Source organism: Silene latifolia, chromosome 1 (assembly GCF_048544455.1).
Source record: "Silene latifolia isolate original U9 population chromosome 1, ASM4854445v1, whole genome shotgun sequence".
Taxonomy (NCBI): domain Eukaryota; kingdom Viridiplantae; phylum Streptophyta; class Magnoliopsida; order Caryophyllales; family Caryophyllaceae; genus Silene; species Silene latifolia.
Genome location: NC_133526.1, coordinates 66932272 through 66947580, shown reverse-complemented (window position 1 = coordinate 66947580; position 15309 = coordinate 66932272). Strand labels below are relative to the sequence as shown.

General features: G+C 39.8%; 1 non-coding gene across 1 annotated transcript; it reads right to left on the bottom strand.

The window, feature by feature from the left end:
- Positions 1–7605: 7605 nt before the first annotated feature.
- LOC141619209 (small nucleolar RNA R71) lies at positions 7606–7712 on the bottom strand. The gene has a single exon (XR_012531628.1). It is a non-coding gene; the product is annotated as a small nucleolar RNA R71 (small nucleolar RNA).
- Between the last annotated feature and the right edge of the window lie 7597 nt (positions 7713–15309).

Below are 15309 nucleotides of genomic sequence, written 5' to 3'. Positions count from 1 at the left end.
CGCCTTCTTAAACGGTTATTTGGAGGAGGAATTTTACATGGTACAACCTGAAGGTTTCATAGATCCTGAAAATCCTAAGAAAGTGTGCAAGCTTAAACGTTCCATTTATGGACTTAAGCAAGCTTCTCGGAGTTGGAATCATCGTTTCGACCAGGTGATAAAAGAGTATGGTTTCACTCGATCGGTCGAGGAACCATGCTTATATGTCAAGTCGAGTGGGAGCAAGATTGTTTTCTTGATATTGTATGTCGATGACATACTCTTGATTGGGAATGACATTCCTCTCTTATCTTCGGTAAAAGGATGGTTGAAGAACCATTTCCAGATGAAATATCTGGGTGAGGCACAACGCATATTGGGAATCCGTATCTATCGAGATAGATCACGACGGATGTTATCACTGAGTCAGGAGTCTTATTTAGATAAGATTCTTGAAAGGTTCAGCATGACCAACTCCAAGAAGGGGAACCTTCCAATGACTTCTGGGATGCATTTGAGCAAGTCTCAGTCACCCAAGACATCGGAAGGGGTCGAACGCATGAGTCGCGTTCCTTATGCATCAGCCATAGGATCAATCATGTATGCGATGATATGCACACGTCCAGACGTGGCATATGCATTGAGTATGACGAGTCGGTACCAAAGCAATCCAGGTGAAACACACTGGATGGCTGTTAAAAACATCCTTAAGTACCTACGGAGAACTAAGGATTGGGCATTGACTTATGGAGGAGATACTAAGCTATGTGCAATCGGTTACGCAGATGCTAGCTTCCAAACGGATCGAGATGATTCGAAATCTCAGTCTGGATTCGTCTTTACTCTTAATGGTGCTGCGGTCAGCTGGAAAAGTTCCAAACAGGAAGTTGTAGCAGATTCTACCACTGAATCCGAGTACTATGCCGCTTTAGAAGCAACAAAGGAAGCTATATGGATGCGTCAATTCTTACAAGGACTAACCATAGTTCTTAGTTCGAATGACCCAATCACCATCTATTGTGACAATAGAAGTGCCATCTTCCAGGCCAAGGAGCCTAAGTCTAGCTATAAGTCTAGACATGTACATCGGAAGGCTCACCTGATCCGTGATTACGTGGAGCAAGAGGAGATAGTGATTGACAAGATTGCTTCAGATGACAACATCGCGGATCCTCTCACTAAACCATTGAAATATGATAAGCATGAAGGGCACGTTATTTCCATAGGAATTAAACGTGTTCCTGAGTTGTAGTAGTTGCTTATGGATTCGATACATTTTCTTTTTCATATGCTATTTATAACTTCATCGTATTATTTCATATTTTGTTTTTCATGTGGATTATACGACAACATTGAACGCCACAAAGTGAACTGAATTACATTATATTTATTTTGGTCCGTAATCGCCTACATGAGCTGATAACTCTGGCTATTATATTGTGAAGTTGATTGATGGTGGGTTCAACGAGCCATAAGTCAAACGGTTGGCTGATCAATCACAGATGCGAGTTATAACGATACCTCGTAGGACATTGTGACAATGAAATGGAGTCCTAAATGTTTAAAAACATTCGGTGCCAGGTCGTGGATTGGACGTCCATTGTGTTCCTAGAGTCGATTCTTTTGACTATCGACTGTCTCTTGAGATTAAGGCAGTTTTTGGGTGACTTTGGTTTCTTTCTCATGGTCGATCGTAACAGGAGGCTAAGCAGATTTTTAGTGGGTCATTTCATATTGTGCTTGTATCTGCAGGATTCGAGTTGAAGAAAATATCCATCCTTTATCAGGTTTAGTCATTTCTCAGGGCCACTCGAGGAGTTGTAACTGAAATGCATGGCCATGCTCGAATGATGATTCGTTTATCAGTTAAGTTACTCTCTAGTCGGGAAAACCACTCTTGATATTGATCACTTGTAAAATACGACCTTTGTGAATACAGATTTTGCAAATTGTTTTACATTGAGTGGGAGAAATTAAGGATATGAGAATCGGTTATCGCACAAACACTTGTGAGGACAAGTGGGAGATTGTTAGAGCTAGTGTCCTCCACAGTTAGTGTGATAACGTGTACAAATCTCTTATAGGTTCACAGGGTATACTTAGTAGTTTATCAGTTGATTAACGTTTACTAATAACGGTTGGCTTGCTAGAAGTTTGACGTTATTATCATACTGATGGCGGTGATCAACTGGTCCCTAAAAGTCACACCTAAAGGATGTGTTTGAGAGATGTGATTATATGAAAATATAAACACATTGATGCCTTATATGACTAAAAGGTTAGTCAATGTGATGATGAGTCGATTATTTAATACAATTAAATAATATCAGCTGAGACGAATTAATTGTTAATTCGTAAATTGAATATAAACTGTTATATTTAATTAATGTATATAATGTTAGCTTAAACGAATTAAGATGTTAATTCGTAATTAAACATAAACGGTTATATTTAATTAGCAAATTATAAATATGCGATATTTATAGTTAATGTATATATTATACGAAATTGTCATAATAAATGATGACAGACCGGTATTAATAAATCGACTACAAACTGTTGTGTGTGGATTTATTAATACGTGACGACATAAATGACAATTGATAATGATACACATTTTATACAATATGATAACAACCTAAAATAAGAACATTTTCTCCTTATTTGTTTGGTTGTTACACGTTTAAAGGGGAGAAAAATAAGAAAAAGATCTTCCCTTCTTTTCTCCTTTTGGACGGTTAAATAGGAGAGATGGTAGGATCATTTTCTCTCTTGATTTTTACTCGATACTCTCATCCCAAAACCCTAAAAATTATTAGGAATTAGGGTTCTCTTTCTAGCAAGAAAAAGGCTTTTCTCTGAGCATTTTGGGAGCAACGATTAGGAGAATATCGATCTCGATATTTGTTCTTAGGCCAAATTGCTAGGACCGGAGGTTAATTCTAATCTCTATTCTTTTGTTTATGCATTTCGTTTATGACTCGTAATTTCATATTTCATAATTTCGTTATAATCCGAATTTTCTTGATGAAATATACCGATATTTCTAACATCATCAACCTCTCCGGGAAGATGCATATCATAAACTCCAAGCCAGGAATGCGCACCGATCGGGTAGGATCCAAGGACGACGCTCCAGTGACAGATTTGAGATGCCACCATGGTACGATCCATTTAATCAGTGGACCATCATCACTCTTCAGTTAGTTCTCCCAATAGTTGCAGACTCGAGTGAAGTCCACCATGTAAAGTCTAGTCCTCATTGCAATTGATTGAGCATGATAAGCAGGAACATTAACTGGGGGCTCGATCAATCGAAGACGCTCCATAAGCCAGACCTTCCAAAACACAGGTATAAAAAAAAGAAAAAGAAAAAGGAGAAAAAAAAGAAGAAAAAAAAAACAACAACAAAAATCGCAAAAAAACAAAAAAAAGGAAATAAAAAAGCTTCGTTCTGTTACCTGCAATATGATGGGACTTCCCAAATAAGGAATGTCGCGGTTGGCTTTCCTGTTATCTAACCCCAACAGGATCTCTCCTAAACACAGGCAAGCTGGGCTCCTGCGCAGCTCCATTTGCTCGATTAAGCTCAAGTAACGAGGGTCACCTCTCAAATCCTCATCAACATGCCCTTGAAGGAAATATACATGCAGTAGGCAAAATCCGAATGCCCTTCGCCTTGCAACATAGGAAATGGTATGATCTGCCCTGCTTATGAATCGATCGATGAAGTCCAACATTCGCAATCCTTTTGAGGTCACAAGACGGTCAACCTCAGCTCTTGTCAACCCAAGCAAATCTCTGAACTTATTCTTATACCCTTGAGAAGTAAAGGGCATAGCAGACAAATGCTCCGGGTCCCAACCACCGATCGCAGCAATTTCTTTGGGAAATGGGCAAATATCGCCTCCAGGAAAGGCAAATACGTGATAATTCGGGTCCCAATAATCAAGACAAGCATCTAGGAACGGTTTGACTACCTTGACCAACTTCAAACTCAAGATCGATCCAAAATTATAGGCGCCCATATCGTGTTTCTCCACATTAGAGAACTCATTTGTCCACTCTTTTAGACGGATTTCAAGAGTATTCATGATGTATGCTTAATTAGAGAGCTTCTATGTAATAAGACGAGATAAAGACGGAAGAATTATGTGAATAAAACCTCCCTCGACGTCTATATTTATACTAAAAGCTGTTTCCTAAAATCCGGGACAGACACATCAGAACAGGCGCGAAGACTGGGCTTTGCGCCTCTTCAAAGGGACGCAGCTCCTGCTGCGCCTCTTCCTAAGCCTTCTTTCTGTGATTTTCCGCGTTGGATCTTTCCTAATTCCTCCAAGAATAATTTCCTATTCATACGGGTTATTATTTTGGTAAATCCGTCAAATTACCATGTTGCGCGTTTCCTAAATTCCACGGGCACGCATTTCGAGGCAATATCGGCATTTTTCGTCATTTCAGCACACTTATACATTTATTTTTAATTTTCTTTTTCGGGGAATCATTTCACCAATTTAGATATTCATTTTCAAACTCACATTTTATTTTAATTTTCTATTTTCGGGGAATTATTTCACTCCCATTCCATTTCACATTTCAAACTTATATGTTTCTATTTTTTTCTTTTTTAAGGGGTAACCCTCCCCCACCGTCCGGTCATTTTCAGTAATTTTTTTGCATTTTCGAGTCTTTGTCTTGCGCTAATTTAGGCCATGTGTACAAATATGTGTTTTATGTGCAATCTCTGTGTACATTTCGGCAGCATGACGGCGTAAACCGTCATCTACCAAACCTGTTCAAAACTAATCTGCAAGTACAAACAAAGAAACCTAACAACAAAGGCACTTAGGCCATCATATATACAACCAAAAGGGTATATGTACACCAAACTGGGGGCTCGAGCCCGAAACAAAGTGTATAAAATGCAAAATGAAGGTTCCAAAATGTACAAAAGTGTGTGAAGTACAGCCAACAACAAAAACGACAAAGAGCAACTGATGTACGGTCACCTACATGAAGGGCAATTGTTAGACCTATGAGTACGGAGGTGCCATACTTCAAAATTGCCTACATGAAGGGCATGTTTTAGATTATGGATAGGAAAGACAAAAGGGGGTACTTGATGTGACCATAATTAGAGCATAATTAGTCCCCGAATTAGCCTTGTTCCCATGCTTTTTAGTGCATATTTGGGTCATTTATTGTCTTTAGTTCTTTGTTTTGCATATTCTTTGAGGTTTTGATCCCTTGGTAGGAAAGGAGTGCAAACCTTGCATTTTCATGGCAAAATGAGGCTAAATTGATTTAATTCAATGACCAAGCATCAAGGAGAGACAAGATTAGAAGGCCTTTGTACATACTATAGTAGATGGGCAATGATGAGAAAAGATCCTTGCATCCCCGAGGAAATCCCCAAGGATTTTATGAAGAAAAAGGAAGAAAAGAAGAAGAAACAAGACTGCCCAGCAATCCGTGCGGATTGTCTAGAAGACGCCCGTCTTTACCCTACAATCCGTGCGTCTTCACACCAAGACGCCCGGGCAAAAATTCAAGAAGACACCCGTCTTCACTCCCAAAACGCCCGGGCAGAGACCACCAAATCCGCCCGTCCCGTACTAAAGACGCCCGGATTCCCAGGCAGACCCATTTCGTCTTCTTCAAGCTTCAAGGAAGGATGCACATCTTTTTCTAGAGACCGGAGTCTCCCTAGAGACCGGAGTCTTTCCAAAAAGACCGGCGTTTCCTCAACAAGGGACTTAATCGTCATTTAAGCCCTTAGTTAACCCTAATTCATGCACCTAATCTCCACTAAAAATACCCCATTAGTCTAATTAGAAGAGCATGTTCTTCTTAGCAATCTTTAGAGTAGTTAATATCAATCAAATCTCTCTTTAATTCCTGTAATCAACATTTAATCAAGTTTTAATACAAGTTTTATTTCCTTAATCTCACTCTTGTTCATCCTTTATTTTGGGTAATTGAAGATTATTTGGGTTATTATTGGGAGATTGACAACCTCTCAATCAAGCATTCAAGTACTTCTTTTATTCTTTGCTTTATTATTAGAATCATTAGTAGGTATAATTCTCTTAATCCCTCTTTAATTATTGTTAATCACTTTCATTTATTCATCATGTTTCACTTTGTTGGTATGATTGACAACCTTGCTAGCATGTTCAACATGATAATGAGTGAGTAGTTTCCTTAGCTAGGGTTAATGGGTAATTAGGGGAAACCAACATGGGGAATGATTCATGCTTAAATTAATATGCTTTCATAGTTTATTTGCTTGCTTGTTGTGATCTCAACTTATGCACATGTTATGTTTGATGAAATGTGAGCCTATGAATCCTTGCATTTTTTACCCATCACCTATCTTTTCAATGAGACTTGTAAGACATAAACCAACTCGAGTCTCTTTAGACAATGCATATTGTTGAGTAGGGAAGATTAAGTCAACTTGTAGGTGTTGTACAATCAAATCGATTCGGCTCCGGGACCCAAACTTTCCTAGGATTGTACGATATAAACCAACTCGATCCATCACAACAATAATTGCTTGCTTATAATTTGAGAACATGTTTGTATGATCAATTCCCATGAATCCCCTATGACCCCATGACACCCTAGTGCCTTTTTATCAATTGTTTTACATCCCTTTTAATTCATCTTGCTTGTTTACTTTCATTGCTATTTAGTTTAGTGATCTTCTACATCAAACCCCAATTGTGACACCCCTTAAGACACCACTAGTTGCAATAGAAATCTCATCTCAATTCCCGTCCCTTGGGATCCGACCTTTACTTGCCTCTTTACTAATTGTAGAGTTGTTTGTGAAGTTATAAATTGTGTTTTGGTCTAGGTGCTCCTAACGACAAGTAACCGAAAGATATACTCCGACCAAAAATGGCGCCGTTGCCGGGGACGGTGTTAACTTGATTTAGATTTTCTTATATTGTTATTAGTTGTGTCTTTCTTTGCCTTGGGGAAGTAAAACTCCTCAAGGTTTGTTCTAATTGTTTTCGAATTGTTTGATATTTTGCATGTCTAGAAGGTCACAAGGTGACTTGTTACCCTTTGATCGCGAAATTGAAAGAACTTTGACAACCAATAGAAGACTTGCTAGGAGAAATTTGAGAGGTATTGGTGAGGTTGTAGATATTCAACCAAATACTATTGAGTTCATCAACCCTTTTGCAAGAGAAGGTGAGGAGAACCCAACACAAAATCCAACACAAAATCAACCCACAATGCCTAAGTTTTCATCACATTCCGTACCCACCGAGGAGAACCTACCCAATGGTACTCCCACACCACAACATCTAACCGGAAATTTTATTGCCAAATCCGCATTTATCCAATTAGTCGAAAGAAGCCAATTTGGGGGGGATGCCTAGTGAAGACCCTCATTCTCATATGGAGACTTTTTGTGACTATTGTGATGCGATTTCTCAAACCGGTGTAACTCAAGACCAAATTCGATGGGACTTATTTCCTTTTTCTCTAATTGGCACCGCAAAACAATGGTTGAAAGGCCTTGATAAGGCTACTCACGGAATTGATTCTTGGAAAAAATTGGCTCTAGCTTTCTACAAAAAGTTCTATCCACCGGAAAAGACTAACATGCTAAGAGCTCAAATCACGGGCTTTAAGCAAAGGGATGAAGAATCTTTGTATGAAGCTTGGCAGCGATTTAAGGGAATTTGTCGCTCATGTCCTCACCATGGACTTAGCGAGTGGTTCTTGGTACAACAATTTTGGAACGGTCTTTATGAAGATTCAAGGAACATTCTCAACATGGGATCAAATGGAATGTTCACCGAAGTTGATGACAATCAAACTTGGAACAAAATTGAGGAAATGGCGGTCCATAACTCACAATATAGTAGACCTCGCAAGGCTACTAGAGGAGGAAAGCATGAAGTAGACTCCATTACTCAATTGGGTGCTCAACTTAGTGCTCACATTGATACCATCAATTTGAAGTTTGAAAAAGCTATGGCTAGACATGAAGAAGCCTCAAAATCACCAAAGCATCATGTTAATGCCATGACGGCATCTTCATCAATCCCAAGTGGGATATGTGAGAATTATGGAACTTTGGGACATGACCAAAGTGAATGTAGGGGAACAAATGAACAAGTGAATGCTTTCCAAGCATACAAGAGTGGTACCCCTTATTCAAACTAATACAATGAAAACACCAAATTCCACCTAAATCTCTCATATAAAAGCCAAAATGTTCAAAACCCTCAACCAACATACACCCCACCTCCCATGAGAAACCACAATCAAAGACCCTTTTATAACCAAAACCAAGGTTACCAAAATCAATCTCCATATAATCAACAAAATGACCAAGGTTTTGATGTTCAAAAAGCGGTCCTCCAAATGCAAAAGAATCAACAAGAGTTTTTCACTCAAATGCAAAAGGATAGTCAAGCAAAGGAAACCACCATCAACAACATCCTAGCTCACACCAAAATGTTGGAAACCCAATTGACTCAACTAGCATCTTCAAGCTCACAAAGACAAAATGGGCAATTACCACCTCAAAGTAATCCCCCAAGATAAGAAATGGTTAGTGCCATTCACTTGAGGAGTGGTACAAGGTATGAAGCACCGAAGAAGCAAGTTGAGGATGAATTTGTGGAAGCTAGTGACAAAGAAGAAATTGTGCAAAACTCCAAGGATGGAGAACCATCGAAAGAAGAAATTTCAAAGAAAAATGAAGACAAGGTCAAGGAGAAGGAGCCCATTTTGATTAGACTTCCTTTTCCGAGTCGTCAAGCCAAGCCCAAATTTGATGACCAACTTGGAAAATTTAAGGAAATTGTGAAGAATTTGGAAGTCTCAATTCCTTTCACGAAATTAATCAATCACGTACCGGCCTATGCAAAGTACATGAAAGACATCCTCACAAAGAAGAAGTCGATCCGGAAGCTTGAGACTATCGCCTTCACTGAGGTGAGTAGTGCAATACTTCAAGGGAGTTCACCTCCAAAACTCAAAGATCCGGGAAGCTTCTCAATACCGTGTACCATTGGCGACACGACGATGAACAAAGCCTTATGTGATCTAGGCGCTAGTGTGAGTGTTATGCCGTACTCGGTGAGTAAAATGTTGGGGATAGGAGAGCTTAAATGCACCAATATCACACTCCAAATGGCCGACAGATCGACGAAGACACCATTAGGGATATGGGAAGATGTTTCCGTAAGAATCGGGAAATTTTTCATCTCGGTGGACTTTGTCATTGTTGACATGGAAGAAGACTCCAACATTCCAATCATTCTAGGAAGACCTTTCTTACACACCGCGGGTGCGGTGATTGATGTGAAGCATGGAGAGCTCACTCTAAAAGTGGGAGATGAGAGCATAACTTTCAATCTTGACAAGACCATGAGAGCTCCCCGTTTGCATGAACCATGTTTTATGGTTGATCATTATAGCCGGAAGGATGATAGGAAGAAGTCGGAATTCCAATGGAAGAAGAAAATTGAAGATGCTCCATTCAAAGAGCAACTGAATTGTAACAAAGAGAGCTTGAAAAGCTCGCCAAAGTCAAGCAATGAAGAGGATGGCCTCATTGGCCAAGACAAGAAAATGGGAGAGTTGTCTCCGTCAACTCAAGAGATCTTTAGTGATCAAGTAGATGAAGTTTGTGGTCTGTGGGACGATGAGTTTGAAGGGATTTTCAATTCCTATATTGGCAATGCTATCGATCAAGACCGATAACAAGGGCAAGGGTCTATTGAAGATCTTTATCATGATAATGAACAAGCTTTTGATTACTTCTTCAAGGTGTTGAGCAACATCAACAACACCTTGGACATGCCCCCATGACATGTCACTAAGGATTAGAGTTTGGTGGAGTCCTCCCTAAACCACCATTTGTAAATATTTCTAACTCCCTAACTCGCATTTTAATTCTTACATTGCATTTTTGCCATTTTTGGATTTTTATGCTTTGATCAAGATAATTATCATTTTTGAGAGAAGTGAGGGAGGGACTAATGATTCAATTGATGTGTAAGGCTTTAGCTTAGTGTGGGGATAGCAATTGCCTAGGCTATTCATGCCTTAGTAGTGCCCCCACAATGAAGAACACGGGATTTGAAGAATGAAAAATGACAAGGGATATGCAAGTACACGGATGGAACTGAATCCGGGTAAAAGGGGCAGAATCCGAGCGTCTTCATGGGAATCTGCCCGTCTTCAGGCAATCCGGGCGTCTTTGTCACAACCCGCCCGTCCATCTGAGCTGATAATTTAAAATTTTGGGACTGTTGATAAATTCGAGCGACCTGCAAGAGAATCCGCCCGTCTTCAGAAAGACGCCCGTCTTTTTGGCTGGGAAAAACAAGAAAACTCACTGGAAGGGAATCCGCCCGTCTTCAGCAGAAGACGGCCGTCCCGCAATTGACAAATCCGAGCGTCTTTGTTGAAAGACGCCCGTCTTTAGGCGAGAATTTTCAAACCAAAACAGGCAGAATCCGAGCGTCCCGAAGGAAAGACTCCCGTCTCCCCCTGCTATTTCAAATTTTTCAGGTATTTTAAATACCCCATCCCCCATTCATTTCTTCATTCCTTCATTCAAAACACTACCCATAAACCCCAAAACTCAAAACCCTCATCCTCTCCATCACCAAAACAAGATTTCCTCAACCACATTCATCAAAATCAAATCAAAACTTCCTTCTAACAACAATTAATCACTCCTCTTTCAACAAAAATCAAACCAAGCACCAAAATCTTCAACCTTTGAGTCGATTTTTGAAATTATAAAGGCAAAGCATTTCACCTTAAAATTGATTTGGGTATACTTGGAAATTGAAGATTTTCACTCTTTTCTTGGTTAAATCATCAATGGCAAGGACAAAAGGAGTAACAAAGGCACCTAAGGCAAAGGCACTCTCAACAAGACAAAAGAGTCTTCAAGCAAAGAAAGCCTTATTGGCTATGGTGGTAGCTAGCTCAAACTTGGAAGTGCAACAACAACAACCTCCCTTGGAAGCAACAACATCAACAACTCCGGAAATTGCTCAACTTTCGAACTATCCGGAGGTAATTTTCATTTCTAACTCCCATAGGGAAACATTTGCCAAGTATGCTAGAAAATCCTTTCTATCCAGCAAGTTTATTTGTGAAGATGCCTTGAATAAGTTGGGTGTCCTTGAGCAAACTAAAACCTTCTATGAAGCCATGGGGTTGGGAAAATTATTTGCTATAAAAGAATTGACATACCCCTCCCTTACCTTAGAATTCTTGAGTTTTTTGAAAGTTACTAAGGTAGAGACTAGAGAAAACATCGAGTTCCGCCTAGCTAATGTGAGTAGGTGCATCACCTTTGATGAATTGGGTAAAGCATTGGGTCTTAGTGATTCACCTAGTTATTTCAAGAATCCCGGAAAGTATGACCCCGCTCCTCTTTGGGAGGCGATTTCCGGAATGAAATTTGAGAACTATCATGCTAGTCGCGCTCTATTAGTCCACCATCCGGGCATTAGAGTGTGGCATAAGGTCATCAGGAATACCATCATTGCAAGAAATGACACCAACCACTTTACCAAGCTCGATTGTGTTCTTCTTGAGTCGGCCTTAAATATTGGAAGGGAATTCACCAAGCCTTACAATTCTCTAAGGATTTTGGTGGAAAGATGGCTAAATGTTGATTGTGGGAAGCAAGGCACCACCGTTATTGTAAATGGAGGTCTAGTCACTCTTTTGGCTAAGTACTTTGATCCGAATTTCAACAAGGATAGCAAGTATGTAGCGAAAAAGGGGGGTCATCTCATTGACATGGATGCTATGATTAACAAGTACAAGTGGGTCACTCATAACCCTCTTGACACCAAGTATGGGTGGCTCTCCAATGAGGCTAGATCTTTTACTTTGCCTTCTAAGATTTGTCGTTTGAGTGTCCATCGGACCAACTACCTCATTCCCCTCTCAAAAGAAGCCGAATACATCATCCGACAACAAAGGGGTGAAATTGAAATGCCCTCCTCTTCCATTGTCACACCACCCTATCCTTTCAAGTACCAAGAGTTCAAACCTGAAGGTGTTGAAGCAAACAAAGATTATATGACCCTACTTATGCAAGAGATGCACAAGCAAGCTTTTAAGGATCGGGAAGATGCTTACTTAGCCCAATATCCACCCCTTCTTCATTTAGCTAGGCAAGGACTACTTGATCCTTCATGTCCTTTGCCTAGTTGGGCGGATAGGGAAGTCTTCTTTCCGAGTGCATCTAGGGGTGAGATTCCGGGTGACGATGAGGTTGTCGGTGATGAGGTTGTTGATGATAGCATTGATGAAGAGGCTAGTGAAGAAGAAGAATAGGATGATGAAGAAAGTGAACAAGAAAGTGAAGAGGTAAGTGGTGATGAGTCCACTTCTATTAAGGAAGATGATGATAATGATGATATGGTGGAAGACTAGCAAGCTTTGGAGGCTCCTACCCTCTTGAGGTTTGTCTACTTTTTTCTTTGTTTTATTTACTTTATCTTGATCATGGTTGGAGTAGTCCTAGCAACATAGAGGACTAACACCTCAGCCCCATTGAGGTGTTCTTATTTCATTGTTCCCACTTTTGAAAATCCAAAATGACAAATTTAGTTTCATGCATTGCATCTTGTGTGCATGAACTACCCCAACTTTAGGACATTAGAAATAATGTCTAACTCGGTTTGGGGAAGTACATGCATACGCAACGGGAGGTAATCTAAATTACGCTCTCCGTCATAAACAAAAACCCATGCATCATGTAGTGTAGATTAGTGTAGCTTGCATTTAGAGTAGAATTCATGCATCATGCTTGCATGATTTCCTATCATTTTTGCCATTGAGGACAATGCCCATATTAGTGTGGGGATGGGGAATTCTAACTTAACTTTTATTCACAAAATCCAAAAAAATCATAAAATTTGAAAAACCATAAAAATTTGAAAAACCAAAAACAAGTTCATTTCCTTTGTAGTGTAGCCATGTATATATTGTGTTTGTTCATTCTTGTTCACATTGATCGACTACGCCACATCCGAGACATGAGGATATTGAAGACCGCATGGTATGATCTTTCCAATGTCCTTTTTCCTCTTTATGTTAATGACTATGTGGCTTTATTTTGATTGATGCGGTATAACAATGTGAACTTAGGACTTGCATTTAGTTTATATGGCATATTAGTTGGTAGAATCATTTGCATTAGGATGTTTATATGCTAGTTGATCATGGCATGTAGTTGCATATTAGAAAAATTTTGTGAAACCGTCTACTTGGGAAGCTTGACAAGTGTATATAGGCCCTAGTAGATGCTTTTTCTTCTTAAAGACTTTGCTTGTTAGAATACTTGTAAAACACCCTAGGATGTGTCATGCTAGTATCCTTTGACCCATAGATTAAGGCCTAGTCAAGAGTACCTTGTGGTGTGATAACTCCTTGGCTACCGTTTATTCCAAGGTGACCCTTAAAACCATGCATCCATCCATCATCCATGTTCTACCACATTTTTGTCGTCAAAGGAAATGGGCACAAAAAGAAATCAATTTGAGTTCAATGAAATGAAAAGTGAAAGAAAGTTTGCAAAAAAATGCATCAAATGAAAAGAGGAGCAAAAATAGAACTCCTGAAGCTTCAAATATAAGCCACCCTCACTACATATGGGGTGACTTTGAAAATGATCAAAAAAAATGCAAAGAAAAGTTGAAAGTTGTCAAGTATTGAAATGACAAAAATCAAAAAGAAATGGCAAGAAAGTGTTCTCAAATGTCAAATGCCACAAGAAATTGGGGGGGAAAACAACAACAAAAGCAAACTCCCAAATGAAACTCAAATTCTATTGATCCCTTTATCCATCGTATCCATTTTTGTGCATGGTAGAGAGGGGACGACCCTTCTTCTTGTCTAGGCAAGAGGGGGAATTCCGCGATCGTCCATTGTTTCTAACACCATACGGAGTCCACTCTTGACAAAAGCATTTAACGATTGAGGGCAAAGGTACCCTAGCTTGACACAATTTGGAGGTGATTTATTGGTATCCTTCTAGGCTTAGTAGTTTGAAGAAATTGCATCTATGAAGGAGTGTGTATCCTTGAATTACTTCCCTTGTAGATAGTTTCCGCCACTTAGATGTGGAAAGTGGCTATCCTTTTGTAAATGCATCCATTATTTGATTTTGTGTGCTTAATGTTTGGATGTGTCGCCATTTTGGCAAGACCCACCTTGCCTTGCAAGAAAGCATCCTACCTCATGGTTGTCTTATTGTGAGTTGAAAAGGCGGAGTGAGACCCGCTAATTATCTCACATCGGCTATGTTATTAGGTTAGTTTAAATAATGGTCCTAGTCTTTGTCACCTCTTTACTCGGGAAGAGCAAAGGTTCGGTTTGGGGATATTTGATGTGACCATAATTAGAGCATATTTAGTCCCCGAATTAGCCTTGTTCCCATGCTTTTTAGTGCATATTTGGGTCATTTATAGTCTTTAGTTCTTTGTTTTGCATATTCTTTGAGGTTTTGATCCCTTGGTAGGAAAGGAGTGCAAACCTTGCATTTTCATGGCAAAATGAGGCTAAATTGATTTAATTCAATAACCAAGCATCAAGGAGAGACAAGATTAGAAGGCCTTTGTACATACTATAGTAGATGGGCAATGATGAGAAAAGATCCTTGCATCCCCGAGGAAATCCCCAAGGATTTTATGAAGAAAAAGGAAGAAAAGAAGAAGAAACAAGACTGCCCAGCAATCCGTGCGGATTGTCTAGAAGACGCCCATCTTCACCCTACAATCCGTGCGTCTTCACACCAAGACGCCCGGGCAAAAACTCCAGAAGACGCCCGTCTTCACTCCCAAGACGCCCGAGCAGAGACCACCAAATCCGCCCGTCCCGTGCTAAAGACGCCCGGATTCCCAGGCAGACCCATTTCGTCTTCTTCAAACTTCAAGGAAGGATGCACATCTTTTTCTAGAGACCGGAGTCTCCCTAGAGACCGGAGTTTTTCCAAAAAGACCGGCGTTTCCTCAACAAGGGACTTAATCGTCATTTAAGCCCTTAGTTAACCCTAATTCATGCACCAAATCCCCACTAAAAATACCCCATTAGTCTAATTAGAAGAGCATGATCTTCTTAGCAATCTTTAGAGTAGTTAATATCAATCAAATCTCTCTTTAATTCCTGTAATCAACATTTAATCAAGTTTTAATACAAGTTTTATTTCCTTAATCTCTCTCTTGTTCATCCTTTATTTTCGGTAATTGAAGATTAGCTGAAGTTCAGGGATGAGTTCGGCCGCAGGCCTTCCCTCAAAACAATGCTCTTCACGCG